The sequence below is a fragment of the Pleurodeles waltl genome, chromosome 9, assembly GCF_031143425.1.
Source record: "Pleurodeles waltl isolate 20211129_DDA chromosome 9, aPleWal1.hap1.20221129, whole genome shotgun sequence".
Lineage (NCBI taxonomy): Eukaryota > Metazoa > Chordata > Amphibia > Caudata > Salamandridae > Pleurodeles > Pleurodeles waltl.
The window spans coordinates 935,717,963-935,735,510 of record NC_090448.1 but is presented as its reverse complement, the minus strand read 5'-3'; the positions used below and the strand labels follow the sequence as shown (position 1 = coordinate 935,735,510).

The 17,548-nt window shown below is 47.7% G+C and overlaps 1 protein-coding gene across 1 annotated transcript in view; it reads right to left on the bottom strand.

Moving 5' to 3' along the window:
• HHIPL1 (HHIP like 1) overlaps positions 1–17,548 on the bottom strand; it is a 152,326-nt gene that overhangs the window by 112,632 nt on the left and 22,146 nt on the right. The window lies entirely within an intron of this gene.

Here is a 17,548-nt window from a genome sequence, read left to right as displayed (position 1 = left end):
GCACGAGCCACGAAGACTACTGATGGACTGTTGTACATCACTATGGGCCTGAAGAGGATGACCCAATTCAGAAATCCATTCACAGAGGGGAGGATGGGAGGGTAGGTAAGGACGCTGTGGCTAGACTGAGTCACTACAGATAAGGAATAACTGAAAGTGAGTAACTTGTTCATCTAATAGAGACTTCTAGCTGCAGGTTCCTTACCTTAGAATAGATTATCAAGCAATACCTTCCCGGAGGTTGGTCAGATTAGACTAATAGGTCCTGCAGGACCAAAAGGGAAAAGCGCCCATCATGGCAGACCTGACCAGCCAGGTAGCAGTGCTTGGTGATCATGTGTAAATATGCCCATGTTGCTGCCTCACAGATGTCCAGGACAGGAACTCCACTAGCTAATGTAGTGGCTGCAGCTTCAGCTCTGGCACAATGAGCATGCAAGCACTCAAGGTGTTGCTTCTTGGCCAATGCATAGCAAATTTTTATGAACACCATAATCCATTGTGAGGTGGTCTGTTTCTGCACAGGCTTGCATTTCTTTGTCCCAAAATATCCAATAAAAGGTTGATTGTCCACCCGGAAATCTCGGTTTGATCAATGTAAAACAACAGCACTCTTTTGGAGTCCAGACAATAAAGTCTCTCCTTTTCTTTAGAAGGATGAGGTGGAGCAAAGAAAGTAGACAATGTGATATTTTGTCCTACTTGGAAGGGTGTTACCACCTTTGAAAGGAAGGAGGCTTGGGTTCTCAGAACCAATTTGGCTGGGTAGAACATCATGTAGGCAGGGTGCACAGAAAGTGCCTGCTATTACTTGACACTCCTGGCCGATGCTAGGGCCACCAGAAAAGCTGTTTTAATGGTTATTAATCAAAGTGGGCAATTGTGCAGTGGCTCAAAGTGTGCACACACAACAAAGGGCTAAGAGCAGACTGAGGTCCCATTGAGGCATAATGAATGGTCTTGGGTAAACAGATGTTGGAGTCCCTTTAGAAATCGGGTCACAGGTGACTTGAACAAGGAAGGTTGGTCTGGCAACCGCAAGAGAGCTGTAATGGCTGACAAGTAACCTTTAACAGTGGCCAGAGAAGAGCCCTGCTGGGCCAGAGAAAGAAAAAATAATAAAACGGGGATAAGGGAGCAGAAAGAGGGTCAATGTTCTTTGATGCACATCATGTTACAAACTTGTCTCAATGGCAGGTGTATACTGTCTTAGTGGAGAGAAGGCTGGAAGCCAGAATAATATTGAAGACTGCGGAGGAAGGTCAAAACCTGTCAACTGCCACCACTCAATCTCCACGAATGAAGGCAAAAGGTATGCAGTTTCGGGTGATAGACACGGCCCTGCTGCCGCTACAGAAGATCCTCACAAGGGGGCAGCCTGATTGGCATCCTAAACTCCTGAGCATGGGTCCTTGTGAGAAGGTAGCCTCTTTCTAGCCTTGTTACCCCCACTTTTGGCCTGTTTGTGAGTGTATGTCAGGGTGTTTGTCACTGTTTTCACTGTCTCACTGGGATCCTGATAGCCAGGCCTCAGTGCTCATAGTGAAAACACCATGTTTTCAGTATGGTTGTTATGTGTCACTGGGATCCTGCTAGTCAGGTCCCCAGTGCTCATAGGTTTGTGGCCTATATGTATGTGTCACTGGGACCCTGTCACACAGGGCCCCAGTGCTCATAGGTGTGCATGTATATGTTCCCTGTGTGGTGCCTAACTGTCTCACTGAGGCTCTGCTAACCAGAACCTCAGTGGTTATGCTCTCTCATTACTTTTAAATTGTCACTAACAGGCTAGTGACCAATTTTACCAATTCACATTGGCTTACTGGAACACCCTTATAATTCCCTAGTATATGGTACTAAGGTACCCAGGGTATTGGGGTTCCAGGAGATCCCTATGGGCTGCAGCATTTCTTTTGCCACCCATAGGGAGCTCTGACAATTCTTACACAGGCCTGCCACTGCAGCCTGAGTGAAATAACGTCCACGTTATTTCACAGCCATTTTACACTGCACTTAAGTAACTTATAAAGTCACCTATATGTCTAACCTTTACCTGGTAAAGGTTAGGTGCAAAGTTACTTAGTGTGAGGGCACCCTGGCACTAGCCAAGGTGCCCCCACATTGTTCAGAGCCAATTCACTGAACTTTGTGAGTGCTTGGACACCATTACACGCGTGCACTACATATAGGTCACTACCTATATGTAGCTTCACCATGGTAACTCCGAATATGGCCATGTAACATGTCTATGATCATGGAATTGCCCCCTCTATGCCATCCTGGCATTGTTGGTACAATTCCATGATCCCAGTGGTCTGTAGCACAGACCCTGGTACTGCCAGACTGCCCTTCCTGGGGTTTCACTGCAGCTGCTGCTGCTGCCAACCCCTCAGACAGGCAGCTGCCCTCCTGGGGTCCAGCCAGGCCTGGCCCAGGATGGCAGAACAAAGAACTTCCTCTGAGAGAGGGTGTGACACCCTCTCCCTTTGGAAAATGGTGTGAAGGCAGGGGAGGAGTAGCCTCCCCCAGCCTCTGGAAATGCTTTGTTGGGCACAGATGTGCCCAATTCTGCATAAGCCAGTCTACACCGGTTCAGGGACCCCTTAGCCCCTGCTCTGGCGCGAAACTGGACAAAGGAAAGGGGAGTGACCACTCCCCTGACCTGCACCTCCCCTGGGAGGTGTCCAGAGCTCCTCCAGTGTGCTCCAGACCTCTGCCATCTTGGAAACAGAGGTGCTGCTGGCACACTGGACTGCTCTGAGTGGCCAGTGCCACCAGGTGACGTCAGAGACTCCTGCTGATAGGCTCCTTCAGGTGTTAGTAGCCTTTCCTCTCTCCTAGGTAGCCAAACCCTCTTTTCTGGCTATTTAGGGTCTCTGTCTCTGGGGAAACTTTAGATAACGAATGCATGAGCTCAGCCGAGTTCCTCTGCATCTCCCTCTTCACCTTCTGATAAGGAAACGACCGCTGACCGCGCTGGAAGCCTGCAAACCTGCAACATAGTAGCAAAGACGACTACTGCAACTCTGTAACGCTGATCCTGCCGCCTTCTCGACTGTTTTCCTGCTTGTGCATGCTGTGGGGGTAGCCTGCCTCCTCTCTGCACCAGAAGCTCCGAAGAAATCTCCCGTGGGTCGACGGAATCTTCCCCCTGCAACCGCAGGCACCAAAAAGCTGCATTACTGGTCCCTTGGGTCTCCTCTCAGCACGACGAGCGAGCTCCCTCGAATCCAGCGACGCTGTCCAAGTGACCCCCACAGTCCAGTGACTCTTCAGCCCAAGTTTGGTGGAGGTAAGTCCTTGCCTCACCTCGCTGGGCTGCATTGCTGGGAACCGCGACTTTGCAGCTACTCCGGCCCCTGTGCACTTCCGGCGGAAATCCTTTGTGCACAGCCAAGCCTGGGTCCACGGCACTCTAACCTGCATTGCACGACTTTCTAAGTTGGTCTCCGGCGACGTGGGACTCCTTTGTGCAACTTCGGCGAGCACCGTTTCACGCATCCTCGTAGTGCCTGTTTCTGGCACTTCTCCGGGTGCTACCTGCTTCAGTGAGGGCTCTTTGTCTTGCTCGACGTCCCCTCTCTCTGCAGGTCCAATTTGCGACCTCCTGGTCCCTCCTGGGCCCCAGCAGCGTCCAAAAACGCCAAACGCACGATTTGCGTGTAGCAAGGCTTGTTGGCGTCCTTCCGGGGGGAAAACACTTCTGCACGACTCTCCAAGGCGAGAGGGATCCGTCCACCAAAGGGGAAGTCTCTAGCCCTTTTCGTTCCTGCAGAAACCTCAGCTTCTTCTGTCCAGTCGAAGCTTCTTTGCTCCCGCAGCTGGCATTTCCTGGGCATCTGCCCATCTCCGACTTGCTTGTGACTTTTGGACTTGGTCCCCTTGTTCCACAGGTACCCCAGATTGGAAATCCACAGTTGTTGCATTGTTGGTTTGTGTCTTTCCTGCATTATTCCTCTAACACGACTCTTTTGTCCTTAGGGGAACTTTAGTGCACTTTGCACTCACTTTTCAGGGTCTTGGGGAGGGTTATTATGCTAACTCTCACTATTTTCTAATAGTCCCAGCGACCCTCTACAAGGTCACATAGGTTTGGGGTCCATTCGTGGTTCGCATTCCACTTCTGGAGTATATGGTTTGTGTTGCCCCTATCCCTATGTTTCCCCATTGCATCCTATTGTAACTATACATTGTTTGCACTGTTTTCTAAGACTATACTGCATATTTTTGCTATGGTGTATATATATCTTGTGTATATTTCCTATCCTCTCACTGAAGGTACACTCTAAGATACTTTGGCATATTGTCATAAAAATAAAGTACCTTTATTTTTAGTATAACTGTGTATTGTGTTTTCTTATGATATTGTGCATATGACACTAAGTGGTACTGTAGTAGCTTCACACGTCTCCTAGTTCAGCCTAAGCTGCTCTGCTAAGCTACCATTATCTATCAGCCTAAGCTGCTAGACACCCTATACACTAATAAGGGATAACTGGGCCTGGTGCAAGGTGCAAGTACCCCTTGGTACTCACTACAAGCCAGTCCAGCCTCTTACATTGGTTGTGCAGTGGTGGGATAAGTGCTTGAGACTACTTACCACTCTTGTCATTGTACTTTTCATAAGAGAAAAATATACAAAACAAGGTCAGTGTATATACACATAGCCAAAAAGTTTTGCATTTCCTCTTTTTCACTCTTTTCTAAGTGTTGAAAAGTACTTCTAAACTTTCAAAAAGTTCTTAAAAGTTTAAAAAGTTTTTTTCTGTCTTTCCAAAAAGTTCTGAAAACTTTTTTCTCTTTTTCTATCACTTTAACTCTCTCTAAAGAATGTCTGGTACAGGCCAAAATGTTGAACTGTCCAAAATTGCATATGATCACCTTAGCTGGAAAGGAGCAAGGAGTCTCTGCATAGAGAGAGGTTTGAGTGTAGGGAAGAATCCTTCCTTAGAACTGTTAATTAATATGCTTAGAGTACAGGATAAGGCCATAAGTGCCCAATCTGGTGAAAAAGTAGCTAATGGTTCTCAATCTGATCCAGGGACTCCCCCAGGAAAAGGTTCAGGAAAGAAACTTCTCAGCCTGCCCATTACTAGACAGTCTAGCATAGTTGGTACAGAGGTTGAATCACACCATACTGATGGTGTGCTCTCACATTATGCTGGTAGCCAAGCTGTTAGGGTGCCCTCTGTAAGGGACAGGTCTCCTTCTGTTCATTCCCATCATACCTCTGTATCTAGAAATGTCCCTCCCACCCACCCTGATGACAGATTGTTAGAAAGGGAGCTCAATAGATTGAGAGTGGAACAAACCAGACTGAAGCTCAAGAAGCAACAGCTGGATTTGGATAGACAGTCTTTAGAATTAGAGAAGGAAAGACAGAAGTTGGGTTTAGATACCCATGGTGGCAGCAGCAGTATTCCCCATAGTCATCCTGCAAAAGAGCATGATTCCAGGAATCTGCACAAGATAGTTCCCCCTTATAAGGAGGGGGATGACATTAACAAGTGGTTTGCTGCACTTGAGAGGGCCTGTGTTGTACAGGATGTCCCTCAAAGGCAGTGGGCTGCTATCCTATGGCTATCATTTAGTGGAAAAGGTAGGGATAGGCTCCTTACTGTGAAAGAAAATGATGCCAATAATTTTACAGTTCTTAAGAATGCACTCCTGGATGGTTATGGCTTAACCACTGAACAGTACAGGATAAAGTTCAGAGAGACCAAAAAGGAGTCTTCACAAGACTGGGTTGATTTCATTGACCATTCAGTGAAGGCCTTGGAGGGGTGGTTACATGGCAGTAAAGTTACTGATTATGAAAGCCTGTATAACACAATCCTGAGAGAGCATATACTTAATAATTGTGTGTCTGATTTGTTGCACCAGTACCTGGTAGACTCTGATCTGACCTCTCCCCAAGAATTGGGAAAGAAGGCAGACAAATGGGTCAGAACAAGGGTGAACAGAAAAGTTCATACAGGGGGTGACAAAGATGGCAATAAGAAGAAAGATGGTGAAAAATCTCAAGATAAGCATGGGGATAAGGGTAAAACCAAAGATCCCACTTCAAATCTTAAACACTCTTCAGAGGGTGGGGATAAAACAAATTCTTCCTCTTCTTCCCAACCTGCACACATTAAAAAGCCTTGGTGCTTTGTGTGTAAAAATAGAGGCCATAGGCCAGGGGATAAGTCCTGTCCAGGTAAACCCCCTGAGCCTACCACCACTAATACATCAAGCTCTAGTGCCCCTAGCAGTAGTGGTACTAGTGGTGGGACTGCTGGCAACAGTCAAGCAAAGGGTGTAGTTGGGTTCACTTATGGGTCCATAGTGAAAACTGATGTCATCAGTCCCAAGACAGTTTCTGTCACACCTAGTGGCATTGGCCTTGCCACACTGGCTGCTTGTCCCCTTACAATGGATAAGTACAGGCAGACAGTTTCAATAAATGGTGTTGAGGCCTTGGCCTACAGGGACACAGGTGCCAGTTTCACTTTGGTGACTGAAAACCTAGTGCCTCCTGAACAACACATCATTGGACAACAGTATAAGATTATTGATGTCCATAACTCCACTAAGTTTCTTCCCTTAGCTATAATTCAGTTTAGTTGGGGTGGAGTTACTGGCCCTAAGCAGGTGGTGGTATCACCTAGCTTACCTGTAGACTGTCTCTTAGGTAATGACCTAGAGGCCTCAGGTTGGGCTGATGTAGAGTTTTATGCCCATGCAGCCATGCTGGGCATCCCTGAGGAATTGTTCCCTCTCATTTCAAGTGAAATGAAAAAGCAAAGGAGAGGAGAGAAGGCCTGAAAACTCAGGATCCCTCTCCATCAACAGGTAAAAAGGGTATCACAGTATCCCCTAACCACCCTACCATTCAGGATACTATTCCTGTGGTGGGAGAAACCTCTCCTGGGGTGGCACCTGTTCCAAGGGAATCATCAGCTGGCAAAGCTGGACTCCCTGAGGTGGAAGTACCTCTCTGTGGGATAACTAACATTGGTGAGAAAAAGAGCACCATTTTAGTTAACATGGAGCATCCCTCCAACCCTCCCAGAGAAACTTTAGTGCAGAAACTCTGCACTGCCTCACAACACTTAGGACAGCATCCCTGCCCTAGTGTGGAGCTGATAGGACAGCATCCCTGCCCTGCTCCAACCCAAGAGAAACAGCATCCCTGTTCTCTCTTCCAGCCATATGGACAAAGTTTTTGCCCAGCTATGGCTTTTCTGAGACAGCATCCCTGTCTGGCATTTCCATCACTACAAATAGGTTCAGTGGACAATTCCCACTGCTCTAAACTAAAACTTACTGATAGAAACTCTGAAAATACATCTTCACATTGTTGCTTAGCTAAAAAACTTCAAACAGGGTGGTTTACATCCCCACAGGGAAGTAACCATATAGTGGACGATAAAGGGAGTAACCAGTCTATTGCAGAGCTACTCTCTACTTATCACCACTTAGACAATAAAGTCTCAACTGGCCAAGGTTAGCCTTATTGTCCTTCGTTTGGGGGGGGGTTGTGTGAGAAGGTAGCCTCTTTCTAGCCTTGTTACCCCCACTTTTGGCCTGTTTGTGAGTGTATGTCAGGGTGTTTGTCACGGTTTTCACTGTCTCACTGGGATCCTGATAGCCAGGCCTCAGTGCTCATAGTGAAAACACCATGTTTTCAGTATGGTTGTTATGTGTCACTGGGATCCTGCTAGTCAGGACCCCAGTGCTCATAGGTTTGTGGCCTATATGTATGTGTCACTGGGACCCTGTCACACAGGGCCCCAGTGCTCATAGGTGTGCATGTATATGTTCCCTGTGTGGTGCCTAACTGTCTCACTGAGGCTCTGCTAACCAGAACCTCAGTGGTTATGCTCTCTCATTATTTTTAAATTGTCACTAACAGGCTAGTGACCAATTTTACCAATTCACATTGGCTTACTGGAACACCCTTATAATTCCCTAGTATATGGTACTAAGGTACCCAGGGTATTGGGGTTCCAGGAGATCCCTATGGGCTGCAGCATTTCTTTTGCCACCCATAGGGAGCTCTGACAATTCTTACACAGGCCTGCCACTGCAGCCTGAGTGAAATAACGTCCACGTTATTTCACAGCCATTTTACACTGCACTTAAGTAACTTATAAAGTCACCTATATGTCTAACCTTTACCTGGTAAAGGTTAGGTGCAAAGTTACTTAGTGTGAGGGCACCCTGGCACTAGCCAAGGTGCCCCCACATTGTTCAGAGCCAATTCACTGAACTTTGTGAGTGCTTGGACACCATTACACGCGTGCACTACATACAGGTCACTACCTATATGTAGCTTCACCATGGTAACTCCGAATATGGCCATGTAACATGTCTATGATCATGGAATTGCCCCCTCTATGCCATCCTGGCATTGTTGGTACAATTCCATGATCCCAGTGGTCTGTAGCACAGACCCTGGTACTGCCAGACTGCCCTTCCTGGGGTTTCACTGCAGCTGCTGCTGCTGCCAACCCCTCAGACAGGCAGCTGCCCTCCTGGGGTCCAGCCAGGCCTGGCCCAGGATGGCAGAACAAAGAACTTCCTCTGAGAGAGGGTGTGACACCCTCTCCCTTTGGAAAATGGTGTGAAGGCAGGGGAGGAGTAGCCTCCCCCAGCCTCTGGAAATGCTTTGTTGGGCACAGATGTGCCCAATTCTGCATAAGCCAGTCTACACCGGTTCAGGGACCCCTTAGCCCCTGCTCTGGCACGAAACTGGACAAAGGAAAGGGGAGTGACCACTCCCCTGACCTGCACCTCCCCTGGGAGGTGTCCAGAGCTCCTCCAGTGTGCTCCAGACCTCTGCCATCTTGGAAACAGAGGTGCTGCTGGCACACTGGACTGCTCTGAGTGGCCAGTGCCACCAGGTGACGTCAGAGACTCCTGCTGATAGGCTCCTTCAGGTGTTAGTAGCCTTTCCTCTCTCCTAGGTAGCCAAACCCTCTTTTCTGGCTATTTAGGGTCTCTGTCTCTGGGGAAACTTTAGATAACGAATGCATGAGCTCAGCCGAGTTCCTCTGCATCTCCCTCTTCACCTTCTGATAAGGAAACGACCGCTGACCGCGCTGGAAGCCTGCAAACCTGCAACATAGTAGCAAAGACGACTACTGCAACTCTGTAACGCTGATCCTGCCGCCTTCTCGACTGTTTTCCTGCTTGTGCATGCTGTGGGGGTAGCCTGCCTCCTCTCTGCACCAGAAGCTCCGAAGAAATCTCCCGTGGGTCGACGGAATCTTCCCCCTGCAACCGCAGGCACCAAAAAGCTGCATTACTGGTCCCTTGGGTCTCCTCTCAGCACGACGAGCGAGGTCCCTCGAATCCAGCGACGCTGTCCAAGTGACCCCCACAGTCCAGTGACTCTTCAGCCCAAGTTTGGTGGAGGTAAGTCCTTGCCTCACCTCGCTGGGCTGCATTGCTGGGAACCGCGACTTTGCAGCTACTCCGGCCCCTGTGCACTTCCGGCGGAAATCCTTCGTGCACAGCCAAGCCTGGGTCCACGGCACTCTAACCTGCATTGCACGACTTTCTAAGTTGGTCTCCGGCGACGTGGGACTCCTTTGTGCAACTTCGGCGAGCACCGTTTCACGCATCCTCGTAGTGCCTGTTTCTGGCACTTCTCCAGGTGCTACCTGCTTCAGTGAGGGCTCTTTGTCTTGCTCGACGTCCCCTCTCTCTGCAGGTCCAATTTGCGACCTCCTGGTCCCTCCTGGGCCCCAGCAGCGTCCAAAAACGCCAAACGCACGATTTGCGTGTAGCAAGGCTTGTTGGCGTCCTTCCGGCGGGAAAACACTTCTGCACGACTCTCCAAGGCGAGAGGGATCCGTCCACCAAAGGGGAAGTCTCTAGCCCTTTTCGTTCCTGCAGAAACCTCAGCTTCTTCTGTCCAGTCGAAGCTTCTTTGCTCCCGCAGCTGGCATTTCCTGGGCATCTGCCCATCTCCGACTTGCTTGTGACTTTTGGACTTGGTCCCCTTGTTCCACAGGTACCCCAGATTGGAAATCCACAGTTGTTGCATTGCTGGTTTGTGTCTTTCCTGCATTATTCCTCTAACACGACTCTTTTGTCCTTAGGGGAACTTTAGTGCACTTTGCACTCACTTTTCAGGGTCTTGGGGAGGGTTATTTTGCTAACTCTCACTATTTTCTAATAGTCCCAGCGACCCTCTACAAGGTCACATAGGTTTGGGGTCCATTCGTGGTTCGCATTCCACTTCTGGAGTATATGGTTTGTGTTGCCCCTATCCCTATGTTTCCCCATTGCATCCTATTGTAACTATACATTGTTTGCACTGTTTTCTAAGACTATACTGCATATTTTTGCTATGGTGTATATATATCTTGTGTATATTTCCTATCCTCTCACTGAGGGTACACTCTAAGATACTTTGGCATATTGTCATAAAAATAAAGTACCTTTATTTTTAGTATAACTGTGTATTGTGTTTTCTTATGATAATGTGCATATGACACTAAGTGGTACTGTAGTAGCTTCACACGTCTCCTAGTTCAGCCTAAGCTGCTCTGCTAAGCTACCATTATCTATCAGTCTAAGCTGCTAGACACCCTATACACTAATAAGGGATAACTGGGCCTGGTGCAAGGTGCAAGTACCCCTTGGTACTCACTACAAGCCAGTCCAGCCTCTTACAGTCCTTCAAACTCTCTGTGCCCAATCTAGAACTACAGGAACAATTTGGGCCTGGTCGTTCCTTAACTTCTTGAGAACTATGAGCAGGAGTGGTAATGGTGGAAAATGTACAGGAGGCCTGAGCTCCTCTGGAGACAAAAAGTATCCGACTTGGAAACTCCAGCAAGCAGAACTGCTGACATTGCACATTGTCTGTGGCGGCAAAGAGATCTAACCAAAGTTCTCTCCAAGCTCAGAAGACACCTTGCGCTACCTATGGATGGAGACGCCATTTGTGATCCACTAGGCATCGACGACTGAGTTTGGTCACTCAGGCGTTCAGAGAGCCCGGAAGGTTTTGAACCACTAGAAAAACACCCTGGCATTCCAGCCATGTCAAGAGACTCTTGTCCGCTTGTCATAGAGTTCACAACCCCATCCTGCCCTGTTTGTTGCAGTACCACATGGCCATGGTGTTGTGATCACTTGAACTAGCCTTGCCTTGATCGAAAGAAGAAAGGTTTTCAATGATAGTTGGATCGTCCACAACTCCAGTTTTATCTCCACCTCTCCCAGATGGCTATCCCAACCAATGTATAACATATCTGTTGCTACAGTCATCTCTATGAGGGGAAGGGAGAGGGGTCTGCAGTTGATCCAATCACATTCATCAGCCACCACTGCAGTTCTTTTGCAGTTCTTCCGGGATCTGGACCATGTTGGAAAGATTTTCTTGATGCTGTGCTCACTGGGAATTTACCTCGAGGAATGAGGTTCCACTGTATAGCCTACATATGCCAATGAGGATGTTTTACCAGCAGGATTCAGTAGACCATGAGTCTCAACATCCTCAGAGTCAGTCACACCACAATCCAGGGTAGAGGCTGAAACATCAGATTCATAGCCTGAATATCCTGGACTTGCCATTCTGAAGGATGGGCCCAGAACTGCATTGGGTCCAAAACAGCTCCGATGAGAGGGAGTGCCTGAGACAGGGTCAAATGTGACTTTGGCACTAGTGATCCCCAGTGAGTGCAGGAGGTTCACAATTGTCTGGAGGTGGAAGGCAACTGCCTGGGGCAAGCCCACCTTCAACTGCCAATTGTCAAGGTAGGACAAGACGGGAACCCCTGACCTCCGCAGATGTGCTGCAACCTCTGCCATTACCTTGGTAAACACCCAAGGGGCACTGGTAAGGCCAAAGGGGAACACAGCGAACTGATAAGGCTCATGGCCCACCATGAACTGCAGGTAACGCCTGTGGGCAGGCAGGACGGCAATGTAGAAATAGACATAATTAGGCATCTTGCAGTGCTATCATCTAGTCTTCTGGGTCAAGGACAGACAGGACCTGAGCAAACAACATAATTTTGAACTTCTCTTTCTTCAGGAAGAAACAGGACAGAGATCTCCATCATTTTTTAACACTAGAAAGTAACAGAATAGAAACCACAACCTATGTCTGATGCTGGCACCCTCTTGATGGCTCTTTTAGCCAAAAGAGCCAGTATTCCCTGATGGAGCAAGGAAAGGTGGCCATCCATCGGCTGGTCGTGTGAAGGCGGCATGGGTGGGGTAGGTTTCCAGAAAAGGAAGTGAGTGTCCATTCTGGACGATTTGAAGGATCCACCTGTTAAATGTTATGGACTAGCAATGGGAAAGAAGATAGCAAATCCTGCATCCCAATGGGTGCCCATGTAGGTATGAGGGCAAAGTAAATGGGCTTAGGAGTGGTGGCTTCCAGCAAAGAGGTGGACTGGTCTGACCTCTGGCTGGTGGTCCCACATGGTTTGTCACAAACAGGCTGAGATGACTGCGGACTCTGGTGGCTGGGTAGGAAAGATCATTGTTGGTACACTCTAAAGTAACCATATAAGGGACAAAAGGCAGTCTGGTGTTGGTGGGGAATCATGGATATGCCCAGGGATCTGACCACAGCCCTGCTGCCTTTAAAGTGCTCTAGTACTGAGTCTGCCTTTTCACCATCACAGGACATGTCCATGAGGGAAGATTAGACAGCCCACTGAAAAGTCAGTGTTAATAAACCAGGCGTGGCATCTGAGTGCCACTGACGGCACAACTGCTCTGCCTAGTGAGTCAGTCGTGCCTAGCCGACAACTTTATGGTGAACTTTGCTTCATCTCTCCTGTCAGTAATAGCCTGGGAGAGTGTGGCTCAGGCCTCCCTTTTAACCATTGGCCGCAGTTGTGCAACCGAGTCCCATTGTGTGGGTGTATTGGTCCAAAAAAGCATGCAGTGTTCACTGACCGTAGTGCTAGGCTGACAGAAGAAAACATCCCCTTGTCAAAGGTGTCCAACCTTTTGGATTCGCTATCAGGTGGAGTGGCAGGGAACGTGTCTTGGTGGATTATGGAAGGTAGAGACTTGGCCTACCAAGCTCTCTGAGTAGATGGGTGAGGAAACCCAGAGCAGGACGATGGTGGTAGGCAACTGTCCTGTGTACAGGAGCCCCTGTGTGGGGCTCCGACCAGGACCCGAGAAGAATATCCATAAGGGCTTCACTAAAAGGGAGTACAGGTTGGGAGGGGAAACTCCAGGTGGAAGCACCTCTGACAGCAACTGAAGGCACAAGACTTCAGTCACCCTCTTCACCACCACTGCAAAGGGGGGTCCCTCCGCCTCATTCCCCATACCAGTTGTCCTCTGGTTCATTTTGGGGTTAATGGAATTCATAAGGGTCATCAGGCCCCTCCCAACTGTCTCCCTCTCCAGGCCCGTCTAAAGAAAAAGGCACTGGTTCTGACTCAGACAGCATGATACTGGTGGGCGCTGAAGTTGATATCTGATGACATCCAGCTCCGTACTGCAGCTGGCAATGATGATGGAGTTGGCACCAGGAACAATGCCACCGGATAGGGCTCCAAGGAAGGTTGCAGTCTTGTAGAAGTGATCGCTCTGGATCCAACACTGGATCCATGGGCCCCAACTGGTGCTGAGGGTGAACCCACCAGTGGGAATACAATAGGGGTCCCTCCCAAACCGTGTGGCCTGAAGGTGACCCAGAGGAGTAGGTCACCCAAATATTAGGTGCATTGCCTCATAGAACTCCTTGAATTTGCCGGGGTCCCTCTAGCTCTGGGAAACTCTGGGAGGTGAAGAGCAGACCAAGTCACAGGCTCTGTGGAAGAGTGAGGCCTTCTCGGTTGGATCAGCACGGGGAAGTCAAAGAACACTTCAACTTCTTGTGCTTGTGGAACTTACCTAATGATTTTGAACGGGATGATGATCATGGGGAGCAGCTCCATGAGTGGTCCCGGGACCTTCCACGTGACCTTTCACTCGACCAGGATTGAATGTGTCTCGGGGATGGCAGATGTCAGGTGGCGAGGAGTTTCGGGGTACATTTCCTCAGCAACTTCAGTAACATGGGGCGTCAATCCGCACAAGCCTTGGAGTCGCTATGCTGCTTCAAGCACCATGAACAAACCATGTGTAGGTCTGCCATTGCCTTCTGCCTGTGACGGGCATGTCAAGGTTTATAACCCGTTGTTTTTTTGGTATGACATTCCTCGCACACCAGAAGAAAAGATTCTCAAAAACGTCTGACAAAACGTTGAAAAATGGTCGGTCCAAAAGTGACTGGGGGTAGTTCTTTCAGGTCTGCACTGACTGGCGCAGATTGAAAAGAAGTTAAGTCAGTTCACTGGGGTGGTGCCTATGTAGGCACCAAGCAGATCACATCCGGCGCAGATTACGCCTATGATGCAGGTATAGCTCAAGAATTTCTGGATCCAGTCTGATGCCTGGGGAAAATTCCAAGGTAAAGAATCTGAGGCTAGAAGTTTCTATCAGGTAGAATACTAGTCATTATAGTGTGCTTGACATGGTGTTATTTGCATATTACAGTATCATTAACTGCCTGCACTTTAATGTTCCTCTTTCAGAGTGACTGTTCCATATGGTGACGTCTGTGTTTTTACAGATGGTGATCGCCTGTGACCATGCTTCAAGGAATGACTCTGTCTGATGTTGTGAATGCCGATGGTTATTGCAAAACACTAACTGGTAGATTGTTCTAGTTCTTGGTGAATGTGCCTTATAGAATCTTGCATATGATGTGGGACATGTGTATGGAGGAGTGACTGTTCCTTATTTGAGGGTTTGCGCCAGATAAAACTTGCAGTATCTGATGGGAGGATGGTACCCACTGGGGTGCCTGTGTCAATAGGGTTATTATGCTACATTACTGGATGAGCGAGTGACTGCATCTTATTGTGTAACTGCTCCTGAAATGGCGATGTTGCAGAACGGTTTGATAATGACACAAATGTCTAAATGTCAGTGTCAGAGAGCTGGCACCATCTGCAAAAGCAATGCATCATTTACAAACCATCACAACCAGCTGCCCGACTAATCTTGCAGACAAGCTCACCATATTCTGTGGTTCTTGGCACACCCACAGTGAGGGCATCATCAGACTGCAGACTATAGGCTGGGTTCTTGCTTTAGAAATATCATATATAGATATACATATATACTGAAATGATTTAGCCTGATAGATTAACTGAATCTGACTGGATTAATTGTACATGATTATGCAAGTGAAACTGATTCCTATCTGCAACTCATGTGGCCATTCGGTTTTAGAAGTGACTGTCTTATGGAGTTGATTATGCCTGATGATAAGAGTGAAGTCATGACTGTGGTATGATTAGGTGCCAATATTCTCTATGGTACATTATGTTCTCACCTGACAAGCGTCACCCAAGACGGATAAACTTGCATAACATAGTTGTAAAGAACGTTATTTTTTATTCCTTTCTTCTACAAAACCTTTCTTTCCTTTCAATTAGTTAATAGTCCACATCTTTCACTTTTCACTTTAACAGCATCCCTCTCCTGTGGACAACATCCATTCTCCATCTCTTTACAGAGACAGTAACTATTGGAGCCTTAAGAAAGAGTTTCTTTTTTTATTTTCTCTTTGCCTTTGCTAATTTGATAAGTATATACAAATAGCTGTTCTCAGACCACATGTCCCATGATCAGAGGTCCCATAATCAAACAATTGCTTCCTGACTCCCATCTGGAACAATCTGTCACAAAACGCCAAAGAGGGCTCTTTGCTGCATTGAGCTGCCTGGCCCAATCATGGGAGCTCCTTGATAGACACCAGGTCGAATTATAAAACAGCAGTCATAAGTTGAAGCTTCTATTGTGCTGACAATCTCTTCGTTTTCTCCTAAGTAGACCTGCACTGTGTTTTTGATAATGCTGTTCCTTAGGCACCTGCAAAACATCTGTCTTTGGACTCTTACACTGATGAAGAACAAGAACCCCTTCCCAAAAGGAAAATATGCGTAGGGGGTGCAGTTGCATGACGTTTCGAGACATATCAATGCCATGCTTACTTTCCAAGATTATTCTTAGGAGATGATGCGTGATGTTTATGCACAGTATGAATGAATCTTCTATTGAAACCTCTCTCAAGCTTTACTGACTCATTCTGGACATCTTATTGAAAGATTGGAAGGATACTAATAATCTGGGTTTCCTCAATATTTGTCTTGCTTTGAAGAAATTTCCTGACATTTCCAAATATTAATTCCATCATCTACACAAGGACCTCCCCATTGACATTGGCTCCTGAAGAGCCTACTTTGCTAGATCATGTGGAGACGAAAGTTTTTTTTACTGTTCCTAGTTTTGCAATCAGGGCCCGGACTTATGCAGCAATAATTCATGATCCTCCCCGCAGAAAGGGGAGGATCCTACCTCTATAATGGTAGCAATGGACCTTTGTGCAATGTTGCTGTCTGACCCCACACTATGGCCTTTGGTCACGTCTTCAGGTGTTTAGCTGGCAGCTCGTCATAGCCTCTGGATGAAAATGCTTAAACTCAAAGGCAATCAGAGGATACTTCTTAGCCATCTACCCTTCCCTGAGTCCAAGTTGATTGGTCCTGAGGTGAATGCGTTTTTTACATTATCTTCAATGGACATTTATAGACTTTTACATCCCTCCAGAATGACCATACCTGCCTCACTAAATCCCAGTTGTTGGTGTGTTGCCAGGCTCTGTTGAAGAGATTGATTCACTTCTTCCCAGCGGCACTCTTTGCCTAGTACTGACAAATTCAACTGGGCCTACACATCTATTCCATCTAGTTTCTGGTCAGATGTGTGAAGGGTGAGTGATCTCCCCTCCTCTTAGCCTCCAAGGTTGTTTACGCCTTCCCTGCTTTTCCTCTCCTCCTGAGGTGCTGAAGAAGATTTGGGTAGGGGAAAGGGTGGGGGCAGCAGCAGTGGCTAAAGTAGCCCTAGATTTCCATCATCGCCAATGGTATCCAGCTTTGCTCTGGTTGGTGGTGGCGCCTCCCTTCAGCCCACCATTCACTTTTGCAATTTTCTCCATTCTCCCCTAAGTCTCCATTCTATCCTCCCCTAAAAGCATTAAGGCTGACAGGCTCAATTTGCAGAAACAGGGAGACTCCAGGAACTTGGCTCTGTCCATCCAGAATTTCTGTTGACTTTCTAAGGTAGCTTGTTATATGAAGCATTGGTCCCACTTTGGTGAAGAGGTGAAGAAAGAACAGTCTTCCATCTAGTTCACCTTTGGGGCTCAATAGGTGGGTATTTAAAGCTTCTGGGCTATAACTGTAGTCTAAGGTTATATTTACCTTTCTTTCTGGAAGCTTCTTACGGTAGTAAAGGCTCTGTCAGCTCCTCCCTTTCAGCCTCTGACTAAGGCCCTTATTTTATAGTTTGTGCTATCACCTCTGCCCACGACTGCAGAAATTAGTGTCCTTGAGAATTTCTGTGCTCTACCTTTGTCTGCTTCCAGGCTGGGTGCTTTAGCAATCTGGCCTATGGTGTGCCACAATTATGAAAATATTTTCCAAGAGGTTGACTTGCCTTGGGTTTTCCCTGATTCTGCTGG